A 16,498-nucleotide genomic window follows, 5' to 3' on the forward strand; every position below is an offset into this window, starting at 1 on the left:
GGTCTCAAAGAATTTTTACTTTTATAACCTTGAGCCAGAGATAGGTGAGATCTTTTCAATTCCTAAGATGCCCACAAGCCACCTTTTATATTGTCTCTGGGTAAAGTAATTTAGCATCTCTGCAGTGGTAATGTCCTGAACAATAACAACTTCCTTCACCCCAGTTTTACATTTTTCTGGGCAAAGTGGAAATTGTTAAAATCTTTCTGCTCTGCTTTCTGATCTGATCCACAGTAAATTTGACTAAAGGTCACCAGCAATATCCATCTCAATACCTGAATACTGTGTTGCCTTGAAATTTCCTTTGCCAGATTAATTAGCTCATCACCTCATAGAATGTCTCAGGACACGGGCAAAATGTAGACAATTTCCTAGCAAGAGTGTAATATGAATGCCCTCTAGTCGTATTTCAATACAGTCCTCTTCCTCTGAAACCTTACAACTCCATTCTTTGTTTTTTACAATCCTATTGGCATTTTAGACTTCTGAGTACCCACCAGAATCCCTCATTAAGCTCCACCTGCAACTTACTAAACCTTTTCCAGCTTTATCTCTAAATATTTCAAACTTCCTCTCCCAACAAACCATCTCCAAAGACTACTGAATCATATAGATTATTCATAGCAAAAACCCACTCACTGATTTTGTCAGCTTTTTCACCACTGTGACCAAAAGATCTGACAAGAAAAATTTTAAAAAGGAAAAGCTTATTTGCTGCTCATGGTTTCAGAGGTCTCACTCCAAAGACACACAACTCAATTGCTCATTTAAAAAAAAATTTTAGTAATCAATGGACTTTTATTTATTTATATGCAGTGCTGAGAATTGAGGAAACAGCAGTGCAACAACAGCTGCAGGATGTGAGATACCAGCAGACTCAGGCATTACTAGGAGAACATGTGGCATGGCCATTTTGGAAGATGATGTGCCAGTTCTTCCCAAAGCAAAAAGTCCAATCTATAACCCAACAGTGTCCCTATAAATCATCTTCTTTTAGAGAAATTCTTTGAAAAAAAAATGTCAAAACAAAACTAGTATGTAATTATGAATAGCAGCTCTATCATGCTGATCAGATCATAAATAAGAATGTCCTCCTAGGGCTGGGGATGTGGCTCAAGCGGTAGCGTACTCGTCTGGCATACATGCGGCCTGGGTTCGATCCTCAGCACCACATACAAACAAAGATATTGTGTCTGCCGAAAACTAAAAAATAAATTTTAAAATTTAAAAAAAAAATGTCCTCCCATACCTAAATGCATAACCAACACAGAATATAAAGGAATGAACCTACAGAGAAACAGATAAATTCTACCTGGTACACTAAGTGAAATAAGCCAGGCTGAAGAGGCTACATACTGTATGTATGGTTTACCTTTCATGACTTTCTAGAAAAGACAAAATTACAGAGGAAGAGTTGTGCAGGATTAGGCCCAGGTGCCTAATAATTCCAATGCAACCATTTAAATACGATCAAAAGTGCATGTACTTTTCTAATGAATCCAACAAATATGAGAAAAATACTCAACTGCATTCTGAAAGCCACTTTATAAGCACATAGGGTCACCAACATTAGGATAAAATGTAATCATGGCATTTACTACATGAAATAACCCTAAAAACTAATAAATACATAATTTCAAAAGAAAGACAAATTTCTGAAATTAAAAGCAAATTGATACATTCTTAAATGATATTTTGAACAGAGGCAAAACACTTAAAGAGTTCTGACAACATAAAGTATCATGCTCATTAGAAGGCCCAACCCTTTGCATGCAAGGAATAAGAGAACTTTCTGATGAATATAGAACTTTTATAGGACATATGGACATACTTTCGACATTTTAAAAAAGAAAAAATATCCTTTTTTTAAAAAACCTTATTTTTAGTAAATGTATCTGAATTACAAAAAAGCAGCTAGTGACTTGTCTCTTACATTTTGTAATGATTTGCATCTCTGGAAATTTCATCTATAGTGGTTTTAAATATCATGAAATATCAATAGTTGACATTAAAAATATCATCATCCCTCTTCTCTTTTAAAACTGATTTGAAATTTTCTTAGAATACTTTCATATGAATTTGGAAGAGGCACTGTGGTGTGTGTGTGTATATATATATATATACATGACCTTTTTTAAAAAATTTTTATTTTTAGTTGTAGTTGGACACAATACCTTTATTTTATTTACTGATTTTTATGTGGTGCCAAGGATCGAACCCAGGTCCTCACATGTGGTAGGTGACTGCTCTACTACTGAGCCACAACCCCCTCCCCAATATATGCTCTTTTTAAAGCATACCTCTCATGCTTGAGTCCTGTCAAAGATATCTTCTCTGTATATGGTGCTGGGATGGACTCCATGGCCTCTCACATGCCAGGCAAGTGCTTTGCCACTGAGCTGCACATCCAGTCTCCAAAGATACCTTAATAAGTGGAAATTAATTAAAAAGATTTGATTATGAGCATTTTCAAACAATATAATTCTCTCAAACAAAACAATTCTCTCAATCAAAAACAAAGTAAGCTAAAAGTAATTTTTAAAATATTCCTTATAAAAAATAGAAGTTCACAGAATTAAAAATTCTATAAAAGGCTAGATTTGTGATGCAAAGGCAGATCGTTTGTCTGACATGTGTTAGGCCCTGGGTTCAATCCTCAGCACCACATATAAATAAACAAAATAAATAAAATAAAAAGATCCACTGACAACTAAAAAAAATTTTTTTAAAATTCTGTAGAAAACTGAAAGAATATTAATCAAAAATTGAATTGGAAAAACCTACTGCCCAGAACTGCAGACCTGAAGGATATAGGGAATTACTTTACAAAATAACTCTAAAATAAGAAAATGAATCAATTAGCATACAAAACCTTGGACTGGTACTTAGAGTCCTCCCACTGGATGGGATCCTGGGATCATCAGAACTCAAGGCTGACTGTCATCTGCCCTTTAACAAATTCTGATTTTATTTCAAATGTTTACAATCTATAGAGAAAGGTGACTTTTCTAAAGTTATTTTATGGTATATCGAATTCTGATACAGTCAAGATAATTCATCCAATGCAGGATGTTAGTGTTTATACAACGGTCGCTATTTGTGCACCATTACAAATATACTGCCAATTAGCATATCAGCCAGGAAGTTGCTCATCCTAGACTAGCAGGAACAGAGTCTGGAAGAGGTGGAGGGAAGGTCAGGAGGAGGAGGGGGCCTGGAAGATGGATGGGGTTTGGAGAAGAGGCAGGGTATTAAAGAGGAGGAGGATTGGGCTGGAGTTATGGCTCCGTGGTAGAGCACTTGCCTAGCATGTGTGAGGCACTGGGTTCAAGTTTTAGCACCACATAAAAATAAATAAACAAAATAAAGGCATTGTGTCCGTGTGTAAAACAAAAATGAAAAAAAGAGAGAGAGGAAGATGAGGTCTGCAAGAGGAGCAGGACAGGAAGAAGGGAAAGATCTGGAGGAGAAAAAGGGTCTGAAGGAGAGAAAGAATGAGTCACAAGGGGGCAGGGCTTGGCAGATGGATGGGACCTGAGGGAGGGTCAGGCCATAGAACATGAGTAGGACCTAGAGGACAGGCAGGGTAGGAAGGAGAGAAAAGGTGGTTCAGGAGGACAGGCAGGGCCAAAGAATATATGTGGGGTCTGGAGAAGAGGCAGGGTCTGGAGGGGGAGGCCTTAGCAAGAGGGTCCTGGAGGGGTGGCTTCTTGCTAATTAAACTTTGCACCAAAAGAAAAATGTGTGGCACTGGTAGCTCAGTGGTAGAGTGCTTGCCTAGCATGTGTGAGGCACTGGGTTTGATCCTCAGCACCACATGAAAATAAATAAAATAAATGTATTGTGCCCTTCTACAACTAAAAACATTTTTTAAACTACACTAAGCAAACATTAAAGAAAAAAATGTGGTTCATTATTAAAAATACAGGGGATGAATTTTTTAAAAATTCTGACTTTGTTAGAAGTAATATATTTAAACTTAAGCAGCCCAGAAGGCTAAGGCAGAAGGATCTTGAGTTCAAAACCACTCTCAGCAAAAGCAAGGCACGAAGCAACTCAGTGAAACCCTGTCTCTATAATACAAAATAGGCATCTTCAACACCAGGCATCTCCTTCAGGTTTTTCTGAGGAGAACGGAACCCCAGAAGTCCCTAGAGACACGACCCATGAGGCTCCCCAGACCAGGAGTCTTCCTCAGACCACTCTGAAGAGAAGAGAACCCCGGGCGTCCCTAGAGACGTGACCCAAGAGAGTCCCCACACTGGCGTATCCTCCAGACTGCTCTGAGAAGGGAACCCTGGGCCTACTTAGAGACATGACCTGTGAGGGTCCCCAACCCTGGCATCTCCCTCAGGAAACCCTGGAAACCCTAGAAACATGCCACATGAGGGTCCCCAAGATATGCGTCCCCCTCAGGCTGTTCTGAGGACAAAAGGACCCTAGGCATTCCTAGAGCCTTGACTCACGAAGTCTCTAAGCCAAGAGTCCGCTGAGGCTGCTCTGAGAAGGGAGCTCCAGGAGTCCCTGGAGGCATGACCCACCTGGGTGTCTCTCTCAATCTGCTCTGAGAAGGGAGCTCTGCCCCTCTCTGTGGAGTGACCCAACACTCCAGTGAGCTGGGGCTCTCCCGGGTTGGTCCTGAGTGGGAAGCCAGCTCTCCTCACTCTCAAGGAAGCAGCATTAAAAATGGTGGTGAGGCCCCACCCCTTCTTGACAGTCCTCACAACAGAGGATCCTGACAGCTGCTGGCACTGAGATTTGTGGGTAATATAGTCCTGTGTTTTTCCTACTCACTGCAGAAAATTCTGAAACTAAATTCCCCCTTAGGATTGTCGGTAATGCAGTTCAATGATTTGCACACTCACCACAGAGGATTCTGGGAGCTGCAGTCCCTCATGGTTCTAGATAATGCAGTCTAGGGTTTGCCTGCACACTCCTGCTGAGGATCACAGAAGGTGAAGACCCCATGATTTCCCTGGTACCCTAGATATTCTAGGTAGTCTGCTCTAACAATACAACTGTCACCACAGAAACCTCTGGGACTTACAGGGTTACAGGGTATGTAGGCATCCCCAGAGACTCTGAGCATTGAAGTCTGGCATTCTGCCCTTACAATTCTCACCCCAGAAGGTGTTGGGCAGAGCAGCCACCCAAAAGTAACTGGTAGTATAGTTTAATTTTTGTCAGTACACCCTCTCTGTAGAGGTTTCTGCAAGTTGCAGGTCCCCAAGAATTACGGGTAGAACAGTCTGTCATTTGACCTCACTGCAGAAGGCTCTGGTAACTGCAATAAAGATTCTGCAGTTACCCAGGATTCAGGTAGTACAATCCATCATAATCATTGCATCTCTCACCCTAGAGGCTCCTGAGAGCTTCCTGCTGCATTTTCATGAACCCTTACCCTCAGGCCCCAATGAGACTCCAGGCACTGGGCCCTCCCTGCACCATCTTGAGGGGGCATTTGTGTCCTCAGACACTCAAGCCACACAAAATACATTGACATACCATGATAATGAGCAGCCAAAGCCTCAGTAAGAAATACTGTTGTAAAATAAGTTCTGCTAAAATATTACCTGAGAAAGTAAAGAACATGGCAGAACCTCCTTCTCAGCATATCAGGCAGTACACAAGAAGCTTCTTTCTCATGTTTTCCTCACATGGACTTCAGACATCCTGAATCCACAGTGGAGTCTCCATGGGTAGGTGTCAGGGAGAAGGAAGCTTTGGTCCTCACCATAGACATATCCACCAGGCATCCCCAGACCATGGTATCTTTCTAGGTATGTTCCCAGGATAAAAAAAAAAAACCATTCTGTTCTACACTATATATAAAGCCCCTAGGAGTCCCTATATGTGGCGTCTCTCATATGGGTCCCCAGGAGAAGGAAGTTTGATTAGGGCACAGAACACAGCCCCCAAAAGCAGTTGTACAGAGAAGGTTGTTCTGAGTGTCCCCGCTGGCCACTGTGGGCAGTGCAGGATGCTGGGTGCTGGGTGTTCACTGTTCAGAGCTACACCCCCTTGTGCTAGGCACAGTGAAGCTTTGAAATTCATAGTTCTGACTATTCCAGGTCATGATTTTTGAAATCAAAAAGAAATAGAGCCCAGCATCCTACGTCTTGATCAGAATGGATGGAGATAGCAAGCAGCAAAGTACATGACCCATAGACAAAATTTCATTGATTTCCTATATTTCAGCCATCATGTAGGGGAAACAGTGAAATTTATAAACTGGAATAAGAAACATTTTAAAGCATTAATATTTAAAATAGAGACCCCAAATTTGAAGTACTTACATGTAAGTCTTAAAGTACAACCCTACTTTCAGAAAATCTTGAAATGTTTATAAAGATATCAAATGAAATTATAAATAAATGCAGAGATAGTCTTTGCTCAGGTCTCAATAATATAATTAAGATGAAATTATCTCAAACCTGATCTGAAGATTCAGTGCATTCCAGAAATTCCCAAGAAGCTGTTTATAAACCTAGACTAGACAGCACTGATGGCAAAAGAACACACTTCAAGAAGCCACACATAAGGATGCGAGAACCTAACAAAATACTCCCTAGACTTGAGTTTAAAATGGGAAACTGTAAAACTCCAGAAAATGTGCATGACCACATGTTTCATGATAAGGTTTTATATGTAGCCCCCGCAAAAAAATCCATAAAAGCTGGGGATGTGGCTCAGTATTTAGGCTCCTCTGGGTTCAATACCAGCTACCAAGCAAACAAACAATAACAATAAGAAATCCATGAAAGAAAACCTGATGTGGACTGTAGTAAATTTCTCTGTAAAAAAAAATCATATAAAGAAAATGAAAAAACAAGTCAAACACTGGGGGAATATTTGGAAGATATATGTCTAAAACAAATTTGTGTAAAAAAATATAGTGAGATATTCAACAATGAGACAACATAATTGGTAAAGACATGAACAGACAACTCACAAGAAATATATGACATGGCAAAGAAGCATAGAAATGATTCTTAGTATCACCTGTCATGAGGAAAGCACAAACTAAGACCCCAAGGTGCACTGCACAACTACCGAGCTGCTACGGTCTTTGCTAAGTGTAGTATCAACCAAGAGGATGATGAGCAGCCACAGGCACTCTTATGCATTGCTGTAAGAGCACACAACAGTTCAACACTATCAAAAAAACTAGGCATTTTCCCTAAAGTTAGACATGGTGTCACCACACAATCCTAAAAATATAGAAAACTTCCTCAAAAATGTATATCTAGGGCTGGGGATGTGGCTCAAGCGGTAGCGCGCTCACCTGGCATGCGTGCAGCCTGGGTTCGATACTCAGCACCACATACAAACAAAGATGTTGTGTCTATGGTTTGAATATTTGCCACCCATATTTTATGTCCCCAAAGCCCTGGATTCCAGAAAGTCCAGCGCTGAACAAACAACTCCTCATATTCTCTTTCAGCTCCCCTCTTACCATCCACACCTTGGAACAGCCAAAATATCTCTTTTAATCTCAGCAGGGAGAGTCCCTCAGGAATGTACAAAAGATGATACTCCACTTGGTCATGGTGTCTCACCTATGCCCACTGGGCCCAGCTGGCCCTTTGAGGGAGTGAGCATAGAACAAGCTTGGAGTAATCCAAGAGAAAGTCAGATAGGTGGAAGGGAAGGGGGGCTGGCAGTCAGTATACTGAGAGTAGACACCTTTCCCCATAGGGGCTGAGCACAGAAAATAAGGAGGGGCTTCCTGCCTCCATCCAGATGACCTCTGGACACTGCGCAGGTACCCCTTCCCAGGAGGTCCTGTCCTAGTCAAGGGTCAGCTGCAGGGTGGTGCCTGATTCTAATCCCAGCAGCTTAGGAGGCTGAGATTGCAAGTTCAAAGTCAGCCTCAGCAATTTAGCAAGGCCCTGAGCAACTCAGTGAGATCCTGTCTTTAAATAAAATATTTTAAAAGGCTGAGGATGTGACTCAGTGGTTAAGTACCTCTGGGTTCAATTTCTGGCACAAAAAAGAAAGAAAAATTAAATCTTTGAGCCTGAAACTAGGGTGGTTTTGCCAATTCCTGAGATGCACTCAAGTCTTCTTTCCTATTGTCTCTGGGCAAAGTATTTAGCAACTCTTTAGTGGTCATGATGTTTTAACAATCACACCTTCCTAAGCTCCAGTTTGACTCACACATTTAATTTGACTCTGAACAAATTAAAAGGTGTTCTTTTTTTAAGATGGACACAATATCTTTATTTTATTTTATTATGTTATGTGGTGCTGAGAATCAAACCCAGTGCCTCACATGTGCAAGGCAAATGCTCTACCACTGAGGTATAAATCCAACCCCTACAGATCATATTACTATTAAAGGCCATGTGGCAGCTACTACATTTGTAATAGAGGCAAAATATGGTTATCACATTAGTATTAAAGGCCATAGGACATATATTATGTGTATATATATATATATATACATATATAAATATGGTATAGTATGAATAGTTCATTTACATTAAAGACCACAGGGCATCCATCGTATTAGTTTTAGAATCTATAATACAGAGAGTATATTAAGGACAAGACAGCTATTACATTTGTTTTACATGCTATAGTATGGATATCACATTATTTTTTTTTCGGTGGTGCTGGGGATCGATGGATATCACATTATTATATTTTTAAGATTTTTAGGTTTTAATGAACTTATTTATTTATTTATTTATTTATTTATATGTGGTGTTGAGGAATGAATCCAGCACCTCACACATGCTAGGAAAACACTCTACTACTGAGCTACAACCCCAGCCCCTGAATATCACATTATTATTAAAGACCATAGGGAAGCTATTATGTCATTCTTACATGGTATAATATCAACATCATATTAATATAAAGGGCACTAGGACATGTATTTGATTAATTTTATTATTTTTAGCTGCAATAGTACATATATTAGTATTAAAGGCCTCAGGGAAGCTATTAATTTTTTATGTTAAATATGAATATTACATTAATATAAAAAACATGATGCTACAATATTAATGTTAAAACAATTAAAGGCAAAAAGGTAGTTGTATTTAGTTTTAGATGCTATACTAGGATATCACAGTAATATTAAAGGCCACAGTATAGCTATTATATTAGCTTTAGATGCTATAGTATGGGTATTATAATAGTATTAAAGACCACAGAGCAGCAATATGATATGAATATCATAACAGTACAAAGGTAAGTACAATTGCTTTAGCTTTAGATTATATAATGTGAATAATATATTAATTTTAATCAACAATGGACTGCCAGTATATTAGTTTTGAATGCCATAGTATGATATCATATTAGCATCAAAGGCCACAGAATAGATATTACCTTCAGATCAATAGTATGAATATCATAGAAATATTAAAAGTGACAGTGCAGCTATTAAATCAATTTCAGAAGGCATACTATGAATATAATAATAGTATTAGAGGCTATAAGGCACCTGTTGTTTTAGTAAGGATTCTACACTAGGGATATATATTAGCATAAAACACCACTGTGTAGTTTTTTAAATTATTTTTAGATGCTACAATATGGATATTATATTACTATTAAAGGCAATAAGACAGCTCTTATATGAGTTTTAGATGCCACATGTATATCACGATAGAATTAAAAGCCACAGGCTGCTATTATATCAGTTTTCAATGCAATGCTATGGTTACATTAATACAAAAGGCCACAGAGAAGCTATAATGTTCATTTTCAATACTATATTATAGATATAATAATAGTATTAAATACCATTATGCAGCTATTATATTTTATTTATTTATTTATCTATCTATCTATCTATCAAACAGGGATTGAACTCGGGGGCACTTGACCACTGAGCAACATCATCAGCCCTATTTTGTAGTTTGTTTAGAGACAGGGTCTCACTGAGTTGCTTAAAGACTCACAGTGGCTGAGGCTGGCTTTGAACTCACAATTCTCCTGTCTCAGCCTCCCAAACCACTGGGATTACAGGCATGTGCCACTGCGCCTTGCTTATAATGTTTTTAAATGCTTTAGTAAGGATGGCATATGTTTTTAAATGCTTTAATAAGGATATCATATTAGCTATGAAATGCACATTGCAGATATTATATCAGCTTTGGACACTATATTATGGATATCATATTAATATTAAAGGCAGCTATCATATCAATTTTAGATGCTGTAATAAGAATGTCGTATTACTAATAAAGCCACAGGGAAGCTACTCTATCAGTTTTTAATGATCTAACATGAATATAATATCAGTTTTAAAGACCACATGGTAGCTATTATATCACTTTTAGATGTAATTGTAAGAATATTACATTAGCATGAAAAGCTATAGAGATGTTATACTAGATTGAGATGCTATGGTAAAAATATAGAAATTAAAGGTCTTAAGAGAACAATTATATTAGTTCAGATTCTATAATATGAATATCATAACAGTACAAAGGTAAGAGGACTGCTTTTAGATCATTAACAGATGCTATGATATGGATATCATATTAGTACTAAAGGCCATAGGGCAGGAATTATATCCATATAATTGCTATAAATGAATATTATGTATAATATTAAAAAGCCACAGGAGAATTATTATTTTAGTATTAGGGGTCACAGTATTGATACTGAATTAGTATTAAAGGCCATAGGGAATGTATTATATTAGCATTAGATGCTATTGAATGGATATTAATATGAACAGCCACAAAGAGCTATAATATTCCATTAGCAGGCCACAGTATGGATAAAATATTAATGGAAAATACACAGGATGCACAGGGATGCTCTTTCAGTACTTTGAGATGTTGTAGAATACATATGACATTAATATTAAAGCTCCAAAGTTCAGTTATTATGTTAGTTTTATATGCTATGCGATGAATATCCTATTAGCATAAGGAATTATATTAGGTTAGGTACTATACTTTGGATAAGAGATTACTATTTTTTCTTAGAGAGAGAAAGAGAGAGAGAGAGAGAATTTTTTAATATTTCTTTTTCACTTTTCAGTGGACACAACATGTTTATTTTATGTGGTGCTGAGGATCGAACCCACTGCATGCCAGGTCAGCGCATTACCACTTGAGCCACATCCCCAGCCCAACAGATTACTATTAAATGCCAGAGGTCAGCTATTATGTTAACTTTATATGCTATCATATGGATATGCTATATTATAGGGTTTATTGCTATCATATGGATATTTTACTTAAAATGACAAGAGGGCTATTTCATTAGTTTTAGAGGGCATAATATGGATAAAATATTAATGTTAAATGCCACAGTCTAGCAATTATATTAGTTTTAGGAGATATACTTTGGGTATATTACCTATAAGGGCCACAGGGCTAATATTTTATCAGTTTTAGATTCTATTATGGGTATCATATAGACATTAAGGCCAAAGAGCAAGTAGTATATCAAGTTAAGATGCTATAATAAGGATGTCTATTGATATTAAAGGATACAGAGCAGCTATTATATCAATTTTAGATGCAATGGTATGTATTACATTAGCTTTAAGGGCCACAGGGAAGATATTATATTAGCTCGAAATGCTATAATATGGATATTACTTTAGTATAACGGGCTATGGGGAGGCTATAATGTTCTTTTGGACATTATGGCATGAATATTATATTAACATTAAATGTCACAGGGAAAATATTATATATCAGTTTTAGATGTTACACTCTTAATATCATATTAGCATTAAAGGCATCAGGGCAACTATTGTATTTATTTTAGATCTATGACATGTATATTATTATTTCTGTCATCTTTTTTGCTGCTTTGACCAAAGGACCTGACAAGAACAATTTTAAAGGAGGAAAAGTTCATTTAGGGGCTCACAGTTTCAGAGATCTCAGCCAATAGATGGCCAACTCTATTCCTTGGGGCTTAAGGTGGGGCAGAAGAGAGTGGTGAAGGAAAGTGGTGATCAGGAAGCAGAGAACCTAAGCTCAGCTCACCAAATATGTACCCCAAAGGCACAGCCTCAATGACCCACCTCCTCCAGCTACACACTATCAGCCTGCAGTTACCACTCAGTTAATTCCTGTCAGAGGATTACTAATCTGGGTTAAGGCTCTCATAACCCATCATTTCACCTTTAAACTTCCTTACATTGTCTCACACATGAGCATATCCAAACCAATTATTTGGTATTAAGGCCACAGTGTATCTATTATTTTAAATGCTGCAGTATGGATATTATATTAATATTAAAGGCCACAGGTAGCTAATATATTTCATTAGCTTTGGATACTATAGGATGGATATCAGAAATATCAAAGGCCACAGGACAACTATTGCATCAGTTTCAGATGTTCCAATATAAATATCATATTAGAATTAAACACTCCAGGTCAATAATTATGTACTATTAGATACTCAAGTATGAATATCATGTTAGCATTAAAGTCAACATGGCAGTATATTGATTTTAATACTATCCTATAAATATCATATTAGTTTTATGGCCACAAAGCTGATATTATATTAGTTTAAGGTGATACAATATCATATTAATACTATAGGACCTATTTACCATTTTTATATGAAGCACATATTTATCAGTTTTAGATTTATAATATGGATATTAAATGAATATTAAATTTCATAAGAAACTTATTAAATTAGCTTCACAGGTTAGAGGAATGATATAACATTAATATTATAGGCCACAGGACATGTATTACACCAGTTTTGGAGGCTATAATATTAGTATCAAAAGCTACAGGGGAGCTATTAGTTTAACATGCTTTAGCATGAATGTCACTTAGTATGAAATTCTATTGCACAGCTACTTAAATGTTTTAGATATTATAGTTTGCATCTATTAGTAATAAAGACCTCTGATATCATTTTTTGCTATAATATGAAATCCTATTAATATTAAAGGCCACAGAACAGTTATTTAAGCAGGTTTCCATGCTATAGTATGAATAACAAACCAGTAATAAAGGCCACAAAACAGCTATTATATTAAATTTAGAGGTCACAGTATGAATATTATGATATTAAAGTCTAGAGGACAGCTATCATATTAGTTTTGGATGCTATACTATCAATATTAAAGGACACAAGGAAGTTATTACATTAGTGTTTCATGGTATATTATATCAGCACTAAAGGCCACAGAACAGTTATTACTTTAGTTTTAAAGAGCACAATATGTTTATCATATTACATATCATATTAAAGGGCCCAGGCAGCTACTATATTAAGTTTAGGAGCTACAGTATGGATATCATATTAGTATTAAAGTCCACAAGGTATCTATTATACTAGTTTTAAATCCAACACTATGGATATAATATGCGTCCTAAGGACACAGGACATATGTAATATTAATTGAAGATGCAATGTTATGGATATAATATTAATATTTAAAGCCAGAAATCATCTGTTATGTAATATATGCTATTATAGGGATATTATATTAAGATTAAAAGACATAAATCATCTATTATGTTAGCTTGAGTTGCAGTAGCATGGATATCATATTGGTATTTAAAGCCACAGTGCCACTATTTTATTAGTATTGGATATACTGTAGCACAGATATCATATTAATATAAAAGCCACTGGGAAGCTATTATATCAATTTTGATGCTATACTATAAAAATTGTAATAGTTTTAAAGTTACAGGGCAGCTACTATATTACTTTTAGATGATAAATTAGCTATTATATCAGTTTCAGAGGCTACAATACAAATATGTTAGTATTAAAGTGAACAAGTTAGATATTATATTGGCTTATAAATGTCATAGGGAAGCTACTAAATTAGTTCAATATGCTATAATATTGACATTGCATTGATATGGAAGACCACAATTCAGCTATTGTATCAGCTTTAAATACTGTAGTATGAATACCTATTAGCATTAAAGGCCACAGGGCACTATTATTCTAGTTTCAGAAGCTTTGGTATGGATATTCTATGGCTATTGTAGATTACATGCAGCCATTTCATCAGAATTAGATGAACAGTATAGATATTTTATTAATATTAAAGTTTTATATTCCGTTATAATTATTATATTACTATGAAATTCTACAACGCTGCTATATTATCAGTTTTGGTGCATCACTTGAACCTATTACTTTAATTTCAGAGGGCACAGATTTTATCTAAATATTAAAGGAATGCCTCCAGTGCTCCTCGAACCACACTTTACCTACCTACAATTATTAAGTTTTCCTTATGGGTGAATTAACATGTTGATCAGTTTAAGGCTGTCACTATCCAATCATTTCACCTGAAAACTTTCTTGCATTTTCATATCTAAACCATAGTATTCTGACCCTGGCACAGAAAAGCTCAGGTCCACTCACAATGCAAAATATTTGAGTCCATTTCCAAGAAACAATATTTTCTCATATTCTCATTCTCTCCCTCCCTCCCCTCCCTCCCTCCCTCCCTTTCTCTCTCTCTCTCTCTCTCTCTCTCTCTCTCTCTCTCTCTCTCTCTCTCTCTCTCTCCTTTTATTACCAGGGGTCAAACCCAGGGCTTTGTGGTAGCAAGGCAGATGCTTGGCCACTGAGCTACATCCCAGCCCAAGAGTCCAGCATACTCAAAAGGCCAAGTCCAAAGTCTCTTCTGAGATTCAAGGCAAATTCTCTGCAATGAGCTCCCATAAAAATCAAAAGCAAATTACATAAAAATCAACAAATAACAGCACAGGGTCTTTTAAAGAAGGGGTGATGTCAAGGAGAGATAGATGAGGATGGTGGAAACATAAGGTTAAGAGAATAATTATATAAAATAAGCCCACTGTACTGACTCCCCACATGCTTTCTTTGCAAAAAAGCAATCTGCCTGCAACACTGCCTAGCCTGGAGGGACCAGATTTGTCACATTCCTGCTTCTTCCTGCCCTTAGGCACATATGTGGGGGGTCTGGGGTATATTAAAGGGCAAGACACACCCATCCCCACAGACATTCAACTCTGAGCTCCCTTCTCTTTGGAGAAGTCTATCTTCATTTCTTTCTTAAATAAAACTTGGTTGCTATGCTTACCTAAGCATTTCACGGGTGTTCTTCAACATCAGGGAAACAAGGACCTGTTCTTGATCTCCAAGACTGGTATCAGTGGGACCAAACAAACACTAACACTCAATTGGGCACATAAAACCTATAGTTCCACAACCAGCATCTGAGGCACATGGCATGGTGATGTTCTCTCCAAAAGGGCTTGTGCAGCTCTTCCCTATGGCTTTGCTGGTTGCAACCCACAAGACTCTCTCAGCTTATACATCTGTTTGATTCCCACAGCTTTCCTTGGCAGACTCTCCATGGTACTGGAATCTCTTAATCTTGGGGGTCTCCACTACAGTTCCAGCTGCCTTCTCACTTCATACATCACACTCTCAGAGGCTGCCCACAGCAACTAACCATTTTCCTGGCCTCCCAGGTTTTCCTTTGAAATCCCAGTGAAAGCCTCCATAACTCCCTAACTCCAATTTCCCCCAATTAAAAAAAAAGAAGATAATAGAAAAAGCACCATGTGGTTGATGCCAAGTTCTTTTACCATCTCAACCAGTAGGCAAGATTTCTATGACTATGGCTGTAGTTTCCTCTGAGTGCCTGGCATGGTGAAACAACTTCCCAACCCTCTTGTTCAAGCAGGTGCACAAATGGTCTCAAAGAATTTTTACTTTTATAACCTTGGGCCAGAGATAGGTGAGATCTTTTCAATTCCTAAGATGCCCACAAGCCATCTTTTATATTGTCTCTGGGTAAAGTAATTTAGCATCTCTGCAGTGGTGGTAATGTCCTGAACAATAACAACTTCCTTCATCCCAGGTTTACATTTTTCTGGGCAAACTGGAAATTGGACCAGAACCCCTCATTAAGCTCCACCTGCAACTTACTAAACCTTTCCCAGCTTTATCTCTAAATATTTCAAACTTTCTCCCCCAACAAACCATCTGTAAAGACTACTGAATCATATAGATTATTCATAGCAAAAACCCACTCACTGATTTAGTCAGCTTTTTCACCACTGTGACCAAAAGATCTGACAAGAAAACATTTAAAAAGGAAAAGCTTATTTACTGTTCATGGTTTCAGAGGTCTCACTCCAAAGACACACAACTCAATTGCTCATTAAAAAAAAAATTTAGTAATCAATGGACTTTTATTTATTTATATGCAGTGCTGAGAATTGAGCCCAGTGCCTCACACATGCTAGGCAAGCACTCTACCACTGAGCTCTTGGTCCAAATTGAAGCAGAACATCATTGCCAAAACTGTAGAGAAGAAAAGCTGGCAAACAATAAGGAGGGGGGGGGAGCATGAGCGCTCTTCTCCCCAGGGACAAAATATTAACCTCAAAGGACTGCCACCATTTACCCACCTTGTCCAGTTACCACCCAGTTAATCCCTATCAGTGGATAATTAGATTAATGCTTTCATTAAGTTGGTGCACTGATGTAGGTTAATGCTCTCAGGATCCAGTCATTACACATTTAAATTTCATCTCATTGA

General features: G+C 37.4%; 1 long non-coding RNA gene across 1 annotated transcript in view; it reads right to left on the reverse strand.

Annotated features, from left to right (window-relative positions):
• Window positions 1–2,302: 2,302 nt before the first annotated feature.
• Window positions 2,303–16,498, reverse strand: part of LOC144371056 (uncharacterized) — a 57,003-nt gene continuing 42,807 nt past the window's right edge. The window contains exon 3 of the long non-coding RNA XR_013431218.1: window positions 2,303–2,424. This is a non-coding gene — a long non-coding RNA (uncharacterized LOC144371056). The remainder of the gene's footprint in view (window positions 2,425–16,498) is intronic.

The sequence above is a fragment of the Ictidomys tridecemlineatus genome, chromosome 15 (genome assembly GCF_052094955.1).
Source record: "Ictidomys tridecemlineatus isolate mIctTri1 chromosome 15, mIctTri1.hap1, whole genome shotgun sequence".
Lineage (NCBI taxonomy): Eukaryota > Metazoa > Chordata > Mammalia > Rodentia > Sciuridae > Ictidomys > Ictidomys tridecemlineatus.